Here is a 14,970-nt window from a genome sequence, read left to right as displayed (position 1 = left end):
CCTCTCATTTGCTGCACAGAGAATCGGTAGTGCAGCTTTGTAAAAGAAACCCTAATTTTGTTGGTTATGTGGATTATTAGAAAGCTTGGCAGTAAGACTGGGGAAGTGCCTGGGTGCTGGATAAGGCATTTGTCTTGTATGAACTAAAAACAAAGATGACAAGGTGGTGGTACAATCTTCCCAGATTTAGCTTTAAAAAAACTTCTGGTACAATAGTGGAGCAAAGTTATCATCCAGATAAATAACTGAGCTCCATTTGGTGCCAAATAACTCATCTGGCACAGTGCAGGGTATTTGGTACTGGTACTTATATAAGTATAGTTCTGAAAGCCACAGTCTTATATCAGATCTAATCTGATTTGTTTTGGAAAATAAAGAGGATTGAATCTGGCCATTAGGCTGTAAGAACTTACCTTGTACACATTGTAGGACTCAATTCTGCTGTCAAAGCACACATAAAGGTTATTCAGCATTTCCACTACTTGTAGTGGGGTGCAGGAGGCGGCTATGCTAGTGAACCCCACAATGTCCGAGAAAAAGATGGTGACCTGATCCAACAGGAAAAGCAAAGAGGGAGAGAGGAAATAACACATCAGTGCAGTTTCAGTGACTGATGGATTCAAAGCTGTTCATTCCTAAAAGACTCACAGTTTCCAGCATCCAATCCAGGCAGGGATGGCCCACCCATTATAGGCAATTGCTTAGTACAGCAGCTTCTGTGAGACGGCAAAGAGCAGCTGCAGCCAAAGCAACCTGACAACCACACAAACTCAAAGGAACAACAACAGGAGGAACAGGGTGGACAGTTTTCAAGTAGCCAATTTACCCAGATTAATCTGTTGGGGTGATAATAATTGTTCGGGAGGGGATGTAAGGCTGAAGGTTTCCTTTGCACCATCCCAGAATCCCATCTGAAAACAAGAGATGTTTCAAGAGGAAAAAAAAAATCTCAGGACCATTTGCTCTACAAACTTGGAACCATAAGAAAAACAACTTTCACTTTGTCACATCAACCTCTCTGTGTATGTTACCATGCCTACCTGCCTCTCAACTCCTTCATGTGTGCTACTTTTTTTTTTTTATTATTAATGCTTTTACAATACATTTACAAGTCATACATAAACTTTAACTGGTAATGCGGACCTGAATATATAAAAACATTGGTAAATTTACCCAGAAGAAATCATAATATTTTGTCCTCTTTAGACCACAATATTAGGAGGCCACATGAAGGAAATTCAACAGGAGAAGTTTTAAGCAAACAAAATCAAATTATATAGCTTAGCACACATCTATCCAATCTAAATATCATCGAACTAAATCTACCCAGTAGCCAATTTCTTTATTTTTACAAATTCACTAAGATGTTCTGGTTAAAAAAACACATATTTTATCCCTATGAATTTAACCACATATTTACAGGGGTAATTAAGATAGAAAGATGCTCCCAGAGCTATGGATTCAGCCCTAAGAGATAGAAAAGCCTGTCAGGTTTTCAGGATATCCACAATTAATATTCATGAGAGATATTTGCATGCACTGCTTCCACTGCATGCAAATCTCTATAAATATTCATTGTGGATAAATCCTGAAAACCTGACTGGCTGGGGTGCCTCCAGGACCGGGTTTGGCTACCACTGCCTTTATGTGTGTACTACTATACACATGTTTCAACCCGTGTGTGTGTGTGTGTGTGTGTGTGTGAGAACATACACACCTGTTTCTCAATAAGGGCCTCTTTTATCAAGCCGAACCAGTGGTTCCCTTTCGACAATGCCGACGGAGCCTTCAAAGTGAATGGGTTTTGTCGGCATTACCACACCAGATAAAAGAGGTCCTAAATGACAAGTAATAGCTGATCAATTTATCACAGTTCAAAAGTGAACAAGCCCTCTGTTAAACAGACACATCCTAATTCTCACCTATATCTATTGCACATTTGCTGTTTCTCCTTTTCAGATATCTGTACTCAGCAGTCTTGAATCCATCTCTGATTTATTGTTTTAGCCCTCTCATTTTAGCTGGATTATTGAAAGTGCTGCTGTTTTCCATAACTACTATTGAGTTGGTTAATTACTGGTTATTATTTGGATAATGACGCCTAGAATTAAACTGCAATTATCTAACTACAATACTGAGTCTGTACGCCTGAATGAGAGCCATAAAGAGTCTATCCCAAAGGATAGAATAATAACAGAATTAGTTCAAGGAAATTGCAGTGAGTCTACAGCTTCAAGGTAACACCGTAACACAGACTGAAAATGGACAGATGCCAGAGGCAGCCAGCAGGAAAAGAAGACAAGAACAGAGGCAGAGAAAAGGGATGAAGATAAACGGGACACTGCGTGACGAGAAGAGAACAATGAACAGGGATAGAAAGAGACTTGGATAAACAAGACAGAAAGGGAAGAAAGGCAGAAAGAGAGACAAAATATTGGAAGAAGAGTGAAAAGAGAAGAAGGGAAGGGGAAGGGATTTTTTATTTAGCTCAGACCCTTTTTTAATAGTAGCTCAAGGTAAGTGGCATTCAGATACTGTAGGTAGATTTTGTATGTATTTATGTAATTTCTTACATACTACCTGGAAGGCCAAAAACTATTGAAGTGGTAGACATTCAAGTACAATGTGAGGGGGTGGGGGAACTGGGGGGGGGGGGGTATTTTGAATTTAGCTCACACCTTTTTCAGTAGTAGTTCAAGGCACATTACATTTGGGTACGGAAGGTATTTCTCTGCCTCTAAGGGTTACAGTCTCACTTTGTACCTGAAACAATGGAGGGTTTTGGGTTTTTGTGACTTGCCCATGGTCACAAGACAAAAATGAATGCAATGATGGACAGAAACAAACAGAGCAGAGCCAGAAGTGAGAAAGGGAGACTGACAGAGAGAAAAGAACAGAGATAGAAGGTAAAGAATAGAGAGAAAAAAATCTAGATGAGATGAGAAGAAGAGAGAGACAAAGATTGACTGAATGATCAATACGTTCTGCATGAGTTAACAACATAAGACTGTGCTCAATTATTTATAACCTCTTGTTGTGCAATCACAATGGACTTGAAGGGATTTTTTTTTAGGAGAAAAAGACCTCAGAAGCCTACTGCCGAAGGACAGACAATTTTAGCAATTAATAGGCACCTTACTCAATCATAGGTCAGAAAAACCTCCGTTTTTTAAATAAATTTTGCAGTTAAAATACCCAACTGAAAATATCAAATGTTCAAGCACAAAGACATCCAACACTTAGCTTAATGCAGCGCTCCGGACGGGGACCTGTTTCGCCCACCGGCTTTTTCAAGGGAACCAGACTGCTTCTGTCTTTTGCTCACATGCCATCTGTCATTTTCTCAGGAGTGCTGCATTAAGCTAAGTGTTGGATGTCTTTGTGCTTGAACATTTGATATTTTCAGTTGGATATTTTAACTGCAAATTTTATTTTTAAAAAACAGAGCATTAGTAAATAGAGAGCTCTGTCTACTAAGCACTTTCCCCATAAACATGTAGTGGCAGATATAATAAGTTATGCATTAGAGCTTTGTGCTATTTCCTCTAAAACAAAACATTTTTATGCCCAATAATATAACCAAACTGTATGCAACTAATTTGCATGCAAAAAAGTGTGCAAACATAGCAGACCAGACTATTACCATGGAAACAACAGAGCAGAGCCAGTCATTGGCACCTGGAGAAGTTGCTTATGCCAATAAACGATTTCTGCAGCTAATACTTGACACAGGCCGTGTTTCACCCACCAAGGGCTGTGTCAAGGGCTACAATAAACAAACATTGAATTATAATAAATAAAACATCAAATTTAAAATATAAAAACAACATGCTTAAAATATAAAAACAACATACCACCATAGTTTCTCATATATTCATGAACAAATAGATAAAATGTTATACATACATGTATGTAAAATCTAAACATATTTATTTAGTCACGTTTAGATTTTACATACATGTATGTATAACATTTTATTATAATTTTATACCTTATACATTATCTATTTGTTCATGAATATATGAGAAACTATGGTGGTATGTTGTTTTTATATTTTAAGCATGTTGTTTTTATATTTTAAATTTGATGCTTTATTTATTATAATTCAATCTGTTTGTTTATTGTAGCCCCTGATGCAGCCCTTGGTGGGCGAAACACGGCCTGTGTCAAGCAATTTGCTTACATACGGTATCTTCAATAAAATCTTTCTGATGTTATATTGATCTGCTGGCTTCTTTTTCCATATTGGATTTTGCAGATCGTTTGCCTTGTTGTTTTTTGCAGCTAATACTTTACATATCATTTCATAGGTGTGACACCTCCCCCTGTGATGCAATCACTTCAGCTCCTCATTCCCCTGCTGTTTTTTCCCCCTTCAACAAAAACAAGCTAAAAACTGGGGCTACTTCTTGCTTATAGAAAAGAGAGGGAAAAATAGATTATTTATGGGCTCCTTCTACAAAGGCGCAGTAGTGATTACCGTGCGCCGAATGCAACAAAGGCCATAGGAATTAAATGAGTTTTGTCACATTTGGCAAACCGCTAACACAGCTTTGTAAAAGGAGCCCTCTATGTTTCATCTCTGCTTACACCCTATGCTGTCTGGATTTTGCAGATCGTTTGCCTTGTTGTTTTTTGCAGCTAATACTTGACACAGGCCGTGTTTCGCCCACCAAGGGCTGCGTCAGGGGCTACAATAAACAAACATTGAATTATAATAAATAAAACATCAAATTTAAAATATAAAAACAACATGCTTAAAATATAAAAACAACATACATGTATGTATGCTTAAAATATAAAAACAACATACATGTATGTATAACATTTTATTATAATTTTATACCTTATACATTATCTATTTGTTCATGAATATATGAGAAACTATGGTGGTATGTTGTTTTTATATTTTAAGCATGTTGTTTTTATATTTTAAATTTGATGCTTTATTTATTATAATTCAATCTGTTTGTTTATTGTAGCCCCTGATGCAGCCCTTGGTGGGCGAAACACGGCCTGTGTCAAGCAATTTGCTTACATACGGTATCTTCAATAAAATCTTTCTGATGTTATATTGATCTGCTGGCTTCTTTTTCCATATTGGATTTTGCAGATCGTTTGCCTTGTTGTTTTTTGCAGCTAATACTTTACATATCATTTCATAGGTGTGACACCTCCCCCTGTGATGCAATCACTTCAGCTCCTCATTCCCCTGCTGTTTTTTCCCCCTTCAACAAAAACAAGCTAAAAACTGGGGCTACTTCTTGCTTATAGAAAAGAGAGGGAAAAATAGATTATTTATGGGCTCCTTCTACAAAGGCGCAGTAGTGATTACCGTGCGCCGAATGCAACAAAGGCCATAGGAATTAAATGAGTTTTGTCACATTTGGCAAACCGCTAACACAGCTTTGTAAAAGGAGCCCTCTATGTTTCATCTCTGCTTACACCCTATGCTGTCTATGAAAATGTTTTCGTGTGTATTGTGTTGACATTGTAATGTAGCATACTATGCCAGACCTTGTACTGTTATTTGCTGTTCTATGTTTGACTTATTCTTGCTATGCACCACCTTGAATGAATTCCTTCAAAAAGGGGTAAATAAATACTAATAAAACTAAATGCAAAAAGAGCTAACTTTTTACTCTTCCACAGACCACGCGGTAAAGCCCCAACATTAGAAAGCCTTCAAGTCTTCTTTGCAGCAGGGTTTAATAGCTAATTCCTTCCTCATTACCACTGAATTTAAGCAAGCAGTGCACTGATGTCTACTTGAGTCTTTGTACACAGTTTTCTCCCATATCAAATTCCTTTTCTGCAGAAACTGTGTTAAGCTTTGCACTAAGCCTTCAGTACTTTATTACCAAGGCCACAAAATGTGAAAAAGTCTTCAGTAAATGAGTTCCATTTTTCTTCTAATTTTAGTTTACACCTGCACTCATCCTGCAGGTGTTTTAGAGTTTTAAAAGGTTCTGAAAATTCTTCCTTCTATGTCTCCCAGCCTGGTGAAATGTTAGTAAAGGCGTCACTGCTGCTCTTATCAGAACCTCATGCAAGCATCAGAGAACAAGCACAGAACAGAAGGCAGAAAGTTTTCAAAACAGGAAGTGTAGCTTTAGTGAAAGGTGCAGCATTTTACTTTAAACAAAAAGACCCCCAAAATAACAGAGATATCAACAGATCAAGCTAACTGGTTCACCCAGTCTGCCGACTAGGGAGCATGCAATGAAGCTACAAAGTAGTAAACTTAAAACAAATCAGGGGAAATATTTCTTCAATAAAAGTGTAATTAAACTCTGGAATTTGTTGCCAGGGAAGTGGTAAAAGCAGTTAGCTTAGTGGGGTTTAAAAAGTTTTGGATAACTTCCTAAAAGTCCATAAGCCATTATTAAGATGGACTTGGGGAAAATCCACTGCTTATTTCTAGGATAAGTAGCATAAAATGTATTGTAGTGTTTGGGGATCTTGCCAGGTACTTGTAACCTGGATTGGCCACTGTTGGAAACAGGATGCTGGGCTTGATGGACCTTCAGTCTGTCCCAGTATGGCAATTTATGTACTTATATAAGGCAGGCAGGCCTTCTAAGAAGCTCTATTGGCATCCATCAAAATAGTGGACTCACAATGTTATTTAACTATTTATCTCTTGCCAATACAATCTCCTCAAGCTGAGTTACAATAGTAGGTAATATTTCACTGTTTTTATATATATATATATATTTTAATTTGTTTATTAAATTTATTTTACAAGTTAACATCCACTTGCAAAGGAAAAACAGATCCAACCATGCTAAAATTACATAGCAGTAGTATACATCACTATCCATTCAAAGAAACACTTTATATCTTCCTTAGACCTCAATTATGTGGTTAGAGGGGGGTGACAGGTATTTAAATGGAGAAATTAACCTCAATGTTTAAAATAAATCGGCTTAACCTGGAACCATTACTATTATTCTTTAGTTGGTAAAGTTGTTTCTATATTGCGTTTACTTAGGTTCTTCAAGTCCAAGAATGTCCGTAGCTGTGATGGGTCATAAAACACATATTTAGTTCCTTGAAAATTGATCCTACACTTGCATGGATATGCTAACATATATGTCGCCCCTAAGGCTCTAGTCTCATTTCTTAAGTCCAAAAATTGTTTCCTCCTCTCTTGTGTTGCTTTCGCAACGTCAGGATAAACCCAAACGTTTTGTCCATGGAACAATTTTGATGAATTTTTAAAATAAAGCTTCAAAACCTGATTTAAATCTTGTTCAAAAACAAATTGAACAATTAAAGTACCACGATTAATTATTTCAACATCTGATTCTTCTAAAAATGCAGTTAAATTCTGAGGCTCCTGCTTTTCTTCTTGTACCTTCTTTACAGAATCTTTTAAAGGTAAATAATACATCTTATTACATGGGGGCATATTAGAAGAATCTATCTGTAAACTTTCCTGAAGATACATTCTAAATAAATCACTTGATTTTAATAATGATGAAATAGGAAAATTCAGGAGCCTCAAGTTTAAACGGCGATTATAGTTCTCCATTTGTTCAATTTTTCGCTGAGTTATTTGTTTATCTTTTATCAATGCATCCACTGAAGATTTTAATTCATTAGCCACAATTTGGTTTTGCTGAGCCTGTTCAGACGCATCTTTTTTAACTTTTTCAAGTGAGGCATCAATTTTTTCTAACTTACTTACAACCGTTGTAATTTCATTAATAGACTTAGAGGCATATTTTCAAAGCACTTTGGGAGGCTAAGTTCCATAGGTTTCTATGGAACTTTGGGAGGCTAAGTGCTTTGAAAATGAGCCTCAGAGTCACTGCTACGGTCAAACCTTGAACTGCTTTCCAAACCTCCGTAAGAGTCACCTCTCCTGGATCTTCCCTCAATATCAAATCTTCCCCGCTTAGGTCTTGGGGTGATCCGCCAATCGAAACGCCGCTAGCAGCGCCTTCCGCATCAAGCGGGGTTTCCTCACCTCTGACCTTCGCTGGACAGGGAGGCGGTACCAACTCCGGCGGCGTGAGGGAAACCTCTCGTCCTGACGCTCCCTCGTCTCGGCTCAACAGCGGACTCGCCAAACCGGACTCCTGCATGGTTCGCTGTATAAAACAGTCGAGAGTCTGCTGGTCTGGAGTTGAAGTAAGTGCCCTCGGCAGCTGGGTCCTCATCGCTCCTTTACGTTTAGTATGTGGCATTGTAGGACATTTTTTCTTCCAGCGCTTCTCAAACCGCTCTCAACAGCAATGTTCAGGTTGCCATCTTGGAACGCCCCCCCACTGTTTTTATATTTTGAAGACCTTGGTTACCATTTTATTTTAAAACACCCAGATAGGGCTTCTGCTAAACCCATTTTTAACGCTGTCCTAAAATAGTGCGCTTTTTTTTTCATCTCACTTTAGCTCTTCTGTCTTTTCTCTCCACCCTCATCTCCTTTCTAACCCTATTATGCCAAATGTACAATAATCTCCCTGTCGGCTCACATAGGAACAAAATTGGCAATAGCAGTCAGTCTTCGGCATAGTAAGTGCTCCGGTCTGCCCAACACTCATTAATTCTCAAATCTATTTTATTTATTTAGATTTTGCTCACACCTTTTTCAGTAGTAGCTCAAGGTGAGTTACATTCAGGTACTCTGGATATTTCTCTGTCCCAGGAGGGCTGACAATCTAAGTTTGTACCTGAGGCAATGGAGGGTTAAGTGACTTGCCCAAGATCACAAGGAGCAGCAATGGGATTTCAACTGGCCACCTCTGAACTGCAAGACCAGTGCTCTAACCACTAGGCTACTCGTCTCCACTAGCAACATTCCATGTAGAAGCCTGCCCTTGCAGATCAGCAATGCGGCTGCGCAGGCTTCTGTTTCTGTGAGTCTGACGTCCTGCACGTACAGAAACAGAAGCCTGCGTGGCCGCATTGATGATCTGCAAGGGCAGGCTTCTACATGGAATGTTGCTAGTGGAATAGCAAAACAAGCGGAAGCTATCCAGAAGGACCAGACTGAAGCCACAAATGTTGGAAACCAGAATAATTTATTACGACCCAACACGGTCCGTGTTTCGGCCGAAAAGGCCTTCTTCAGGGGTCTAAAACAAAAATATAACATATATAATAAAAACATAAAGACACATATCATATATAATAGTGGCTTTAAAATAAAATTTTATATTAAAAGTATACGTTTAATGTGCATATATGTAATCACAACCCATTTATATAATGAGTGTATGTAATCACAACCCATATATATAATTAACCAAAGATGTATAAAATTTAAAATAACATGATGGATGCAGAAAGGCTCATAGAAACAGTAGTCTTATAATGGCCATGCATATTATACATATATGATATGTGTCTTTATGTTTTTATTATATATGTTATATTTTTGTTTTAGACCCCTGAAGAAGGCCTTTTCGGCCGAAACATGGACCGTGTTGGGTCCTAATAAATTATTCTGGTTTCCAACATTTGTGGCTTCAGTCTGGTCCTTCTGGATAGCTTCCGCTTGTTTTGTTGTTGTCTTGTTTTTTTGCGGGAGATTTTAGACTCTCTTTGTTGTTGCTAGTGGAATAGCAACATTCATTCCATGTAGAATCTCAACTAGTAGCAACATTCCAGAATCTCAAATAGTACCAACATTCCATGTAGAATCTCAAATATTTATTTAGATTTTGCTCACACCTTTTTCAGTAGTAGCTCAAGGTGAGTTGCATTCAGGTATTCTGGATAGTTCTCTGTCCCAGGAGGACTCACAATCTAAGTTTGTACCTGAGGCAATGGAGGGTTAAGTGACTTGCCCAAGATCACAAGGAGCAGCAGTGGGATTTGAACCGGCCACCTCTGGATTGCAAGACCGGTGCTCTGACCACTCAAATCTAGATTGAATCTACAAGGAAGGTGATATTATATATCCCACCTGCTCATAACTCTCCGCCTGTACGTGTTTGTGCGTCCTCAGCTGCTTCGCCACGGATTTCGGTAACATTTGGTGCAGAAGGTCCTCAGCCAAACGCCTCTCTCTTTTCAAGGCCTCCGTCCTTTCCTTCAGGCTTCTGGCATAATTCTGAATCCATTCTGTCATTTGCTTAAAGGACACCAGCAGGACAGGGTAGATGAGGCAGGCGACAGACAAAAGGCTGATTTTGAGGCTAACCGTGGAGATCATCTCTTTCGATTTGCTTTTCAGCTTCTCGTCTGCCTTCTGGAACAAACATTTCCGAACGGAATTCAGGTTTTTGAGGAAGGGTCTGAGGGAAAGCAGTGGAGCTGGGGCTGGGAATGGCACGAACAGGGAGATTTCCTGGTACTGTTTCACGTAAAAGGAAAGGTTTCTATTACCCATCCAACAGTTCTGTAAGGTCTGCGAAGTGAAGATGGCATAATTCAAGATAGTAATTACTTGATACCAGGGTTCCTGGAAGTTCTTGTGAGTGAACGATGGTGCCATGGAAAAATTCTCAGCTCTGAGGAGAATGATTTCTTTAACTCTGAGAATGAGTCGAAGAGACAACACATCTGCCCAGTCCGGGTTAGATCGAGCGATTTGAGGATCCTCCTCCTCCTCAAAAATCTCTGGCATGGCTCCAGGAAAACAAATAGGGAGCCCAGCTTCTGAGGTGTTGAATTGCTGCCTAACTTTATCTAGGTAGATGGCGCACACGGATCCCAAGTCCTTCTCTCTTGCACACCCGGGTAGTTTTTCTCGGTTTTTCCTGCACAGGAGGTTTAACCTCTCCAGTACTCGCTCCAGATTTCTCCCTGCGGATGTCGTGTTACCTGACAGGTCCTCACAAAAACTGTCTCTCTCCTCCTGGAGGAATTCCAGAAGGTTCACAGCCAGCAGGTTCCTGCAGGAAGAGAGACTCTGCAGAGCTTTTTCCGTGTTTCTCCAAACTTCAAGATTGTTGATTAAGTCGAGAGAAATGGAACCGAGAAGAGTCAGCAGAGATACAAGGCAGGCGGCCAGAATCCTACGGACAGTCTTGCTGACCCCAGGGCTGAAGGACGAGGCACATCTAGGACACACAACAACAGTGCAAAGAAGATCACAGTCTGTATTCATATATTCAAACACTACAACGATACTACTAGCAATTCAAAAACGTGTTTCTGATTAATATATACACGCACATTACACATAGTTTTAATTTTATGTGGAAAAAAATCATATTTGCAATTTCCGTGCAAAATGTATTACTATAATTTATTCTTCCAATTTCTTACTCGTGTATTACCATAATTTATTCTTCCTTAACATATATATGCACATGATATATGTCTATTTCACGTATGTTATGTTACATGTATGTTACCATGTATGTATGCAACTTAACACATTACCATTTGTAATTCTGTTACCCGGAAATGGCACCAGCCATTACGGCAAATGTAAGCCACATTGAGCCTGCAAATTGTTGGGAAAATGTGGGACACAAATGCTACAAATAAATAAATAAAATAAAATAAATGCATAAACCTATTACAGTTACACTATGATTTTTAATTTCTGTCAGGAGAATTCTACTTTTATTTCTTGTTTTGCCAAATTAATAAATCTCATGTTTCCAAGCTTTATCAGTTCATTTGATACATTTCTATTTTTCACTTCAGTACATTTTCAAATATTTGATCGAAATAGATCTAGAAATAGAATTTTAAAATAGCTGTTATGCTATGATGCTGAACACGAATATTATGCTCAGACAAAACCATTACGTCCACAATGAGATGTGCCTGATGCTTTCTGCCATCACAGAACACATTTTTCAGTGTGAAATGTTATTTTTCTATGGAGCATGTAGGTCTCTTAAAGCTCGGTTCACAGTAAGAACTATCAATCAAATTTATGAGCTAAAGTAGTCTTGAACTGAAATAATTTTCGTTTGGAATTATAATGATTATCATTTCTGTTAATGTGAACAAGGAGAAAAACTCAGAAAAGGCAATAATTTAAATTCTCAATCTTGAGATTAAAGCATTTATTTAATATTTTTGACGTTTTGGTGATAATGTATTTCATTAGTTAGGAAACGCAATATCTTCAATTACGAGTTGTCATTTCTTTTGGTTGCAGTCCTGAAATACCTTTTATTGCACTTAATATAAGGATTTTCTAAGTATTAGAGGTTTGTCTAATACAAAATATAACAGCAGCAGATTTGATCATCCTTATAGAAAATAATATTTGACACATCTTACTAAAAATACCATATTTTATTTTTACAAAAATAAACGATTTTTTTATTAAAAAGATTTTTACAGCTTGTGATACCTTGTGTTGAGCCAACGTAATGTGTTTCAGAATTTAATTTCAATTTGTGATGTTATTATGAACGTATGACATGTTTTGCATATTTTAATTTATACTTGATGTGGATTTTTAAGTTAAAACTGCGTTGGATGAGTTTCTAAAAGGCGGAATAGAAAAGAGCGAAATAAATAAAAACGAGAACATTTTACATTAAAAAAAATTTGTAGCATCAAGTTCTATCATATCCGATTTACAATTAAATCTGATGAAGTAGAAATATCACAAAGAACGAGCTGATTTGTTAGGCTTTAGATTGCAAAACGAAATCTGCAATAGATGAACATAATCGAATTTTTAAGCTATCAGCAAAAAGGACTTCGTTAAAATTAACCTACTTGAAATGCATGTGTTGTTCAGTTCTTAATACTGTATTAGTTCCTCGACCTGATTCGATTTTGGTTTCTCTACAGTACAGTTTCGCTTTCAAAACTGAATGTCGATTTTAATACTAGAATCTGACAAAAACATTTTTGAGATACATTTCTTTTCTATTGCTGTTGCACTTCCTTAAGTTTTGCCCCGCCTTATTAAAGATCAGGTCTCACTGTTTCCTATTATTTGCATCTATTTGCCTTTCAAGAAACTTCTCTCTTGTCCAGTCCAAATAACTCAAACATGCTTTCTCTATTTGCTCAGGAATAACTGAGGTTTGATACATTGAATGTATATTTATGTATCCTGCATGTAAAGCATATAATATAATAATGATAAGCTGCTTTTCTAAACCTACCTGCATATTTGGCAGAGGCTCTCCGGTCCTTCCTGGCTTCTTTTTGACTTCCGTAGTTCTATTATTGCCTTTTTATTGTGGAGTTGATTGATTTTTCCTTTTAAGGATGAAGATGAGAAGGCTACCGAGACCAGACACTCATTTCTTCCACTCCTATCTGCTCCTGACATGAGATCCAGCCAGATGTCCCCAGCACAAACTACTGCCTTGAGAGGGAGAATCCTTAGCACCCTGGGATCTTTGGACAAAATGTGGCGTTTTATTTATTTATATTTTAGAATGGCAAGGCGAGAGGATAGGGGCAATGCCTGGGAGTCCCTGAACTTCCATGGAGGAGGGATTGCTTCCAGTAGTCCTGCCTCCTATGTGCAGTGCTCAATACCATCCCTGCAGATTTAATGAAGGGATACCAGACTTATCACCCACCTTTTCCTCAGATATAATTATAACATGCAATTAAATGTAATGCCAATACATCAATAATTAAGACCAAAAACTTGCTTGGGTATGAAACAGGCTGCAGCTTTGATTGGTGACATGTAGAACCTGAGCTAATAAAGAACAGATAGTAACATACATACATAGTAGATGACGGCAGATAACATTATTTATTCAGTAGCAACACTGGACTACCTGCCATTTAACAGCTAGGAGTCATAACCAAAGCATTAAAACCCATAATTTCGTAAGCACCATATCAACACGGCTTAACCCTCAAGACGTGGACCTCCACGTCTGTATTAAGGTGGGACCCAATATACATCGCAAGGTGAATCTCGAGGCCCTGTCTTGAGAACAATGCCTTAACCTGCCATGCCAGCTAGGTTAAACCATGGACGTGGACCTCCACGTCTGCATCGCACTGTGGCCCAATGTATACCATCAGGTGAACATTGAGGCCCTGTCCAGAAGTCCTCCTTCTGCACAGGCTGTAGCTCAGGTACCCTACCCCCCCCCCCCCCTTTAAGCTGCGACAAAGCTAAACAATCCTCATCCTTGCAGTCTCCTAGGAAAGCAAAGGGTGGGATGGGCAGGTGAGCAAGCCGCCTCCGAGGAGCAGGAAGGATCCTGTTCCTCAGAGGGGCCAGCCTTATATTGGCGGTGTTAAAGCCACCCTCCCGTAATAGAATCACATCCCTATTGGTGGGTGATTCCTGCGAGCAAGATTTTGAATAAGGACTAACCATGCTCCCACGCATTGGGCACAGCTTGGGTGAAGGTTTGACTTCTCTTCTTGACCCCAGAAGGCCGGCCTGAGCGTAGAGCGCTGGAAAAGGTGGGTTGGCTCTTCCCTCCATTAAGGGCAGGCTCTTGCCCTAAGTACTTCTGAAAAGCGTTTTTATTAAACTTCAACCCCCGTTTTTCCTGAACTATTTTACAGAATGAAGTTTTATTACCAAAAATATTGTTTACAATTTTCTAGTATTTCTTTGGATGGGATCTGTAGCTCCACGGAGACTAATGTGCATGCTTATAATTTTGTCTTGAGATTCCAGTATTTGAAGAGCTTAGTTCCAAAGCCTATTATTGCTCATTTCCCCTTTGCTTCTGCCCTGTGTGGGCTATTTTCTGGATAAATGAACATTTTTATTTTCAAGAATTCCACTCAACATAAGATTTTTTTTTTTTTTTTTTACTATCATATACCTTACTTTTAGTGCCACTTCCACACATCCTGGGCTAGATTCAGTAAATGATGCCCAAAATTGGGCACTGGAAAAAATTGGCACTCAATGCTGTTCTATAATGGGCACACAAAGGTGAGCATTTATTATAGAATTAGTAGTGGATGTCAATTTAAGTCTCCACATTTAGGCACCAGGAGTTAAACCCAGTGGCACAACTACGTGGGGCCATGGGGGCCTGGGACTCCGTAGATTTGGCCCTGGACCCCCCTGCCAATGACCCTCTCGACCCCCCCCCTCCCACC

The sequence above is a fragment of the Microcaecilia unicolor genome, chromosome 13 (assembly GCF_901765095.1).
Source record: "Microcaecilia unicolor chromosome 13, aMicUni1.1, whole genome shotgun sequence".
NCBI lineage: Eukaryota > Metazoa > Chordata > Amphibia > Gymnophiona > Siphonopidae > Microcaecilia > Microcaecilia unicolor.
This window is presented reverse-complemented; position numbering follows the sequence as displayed.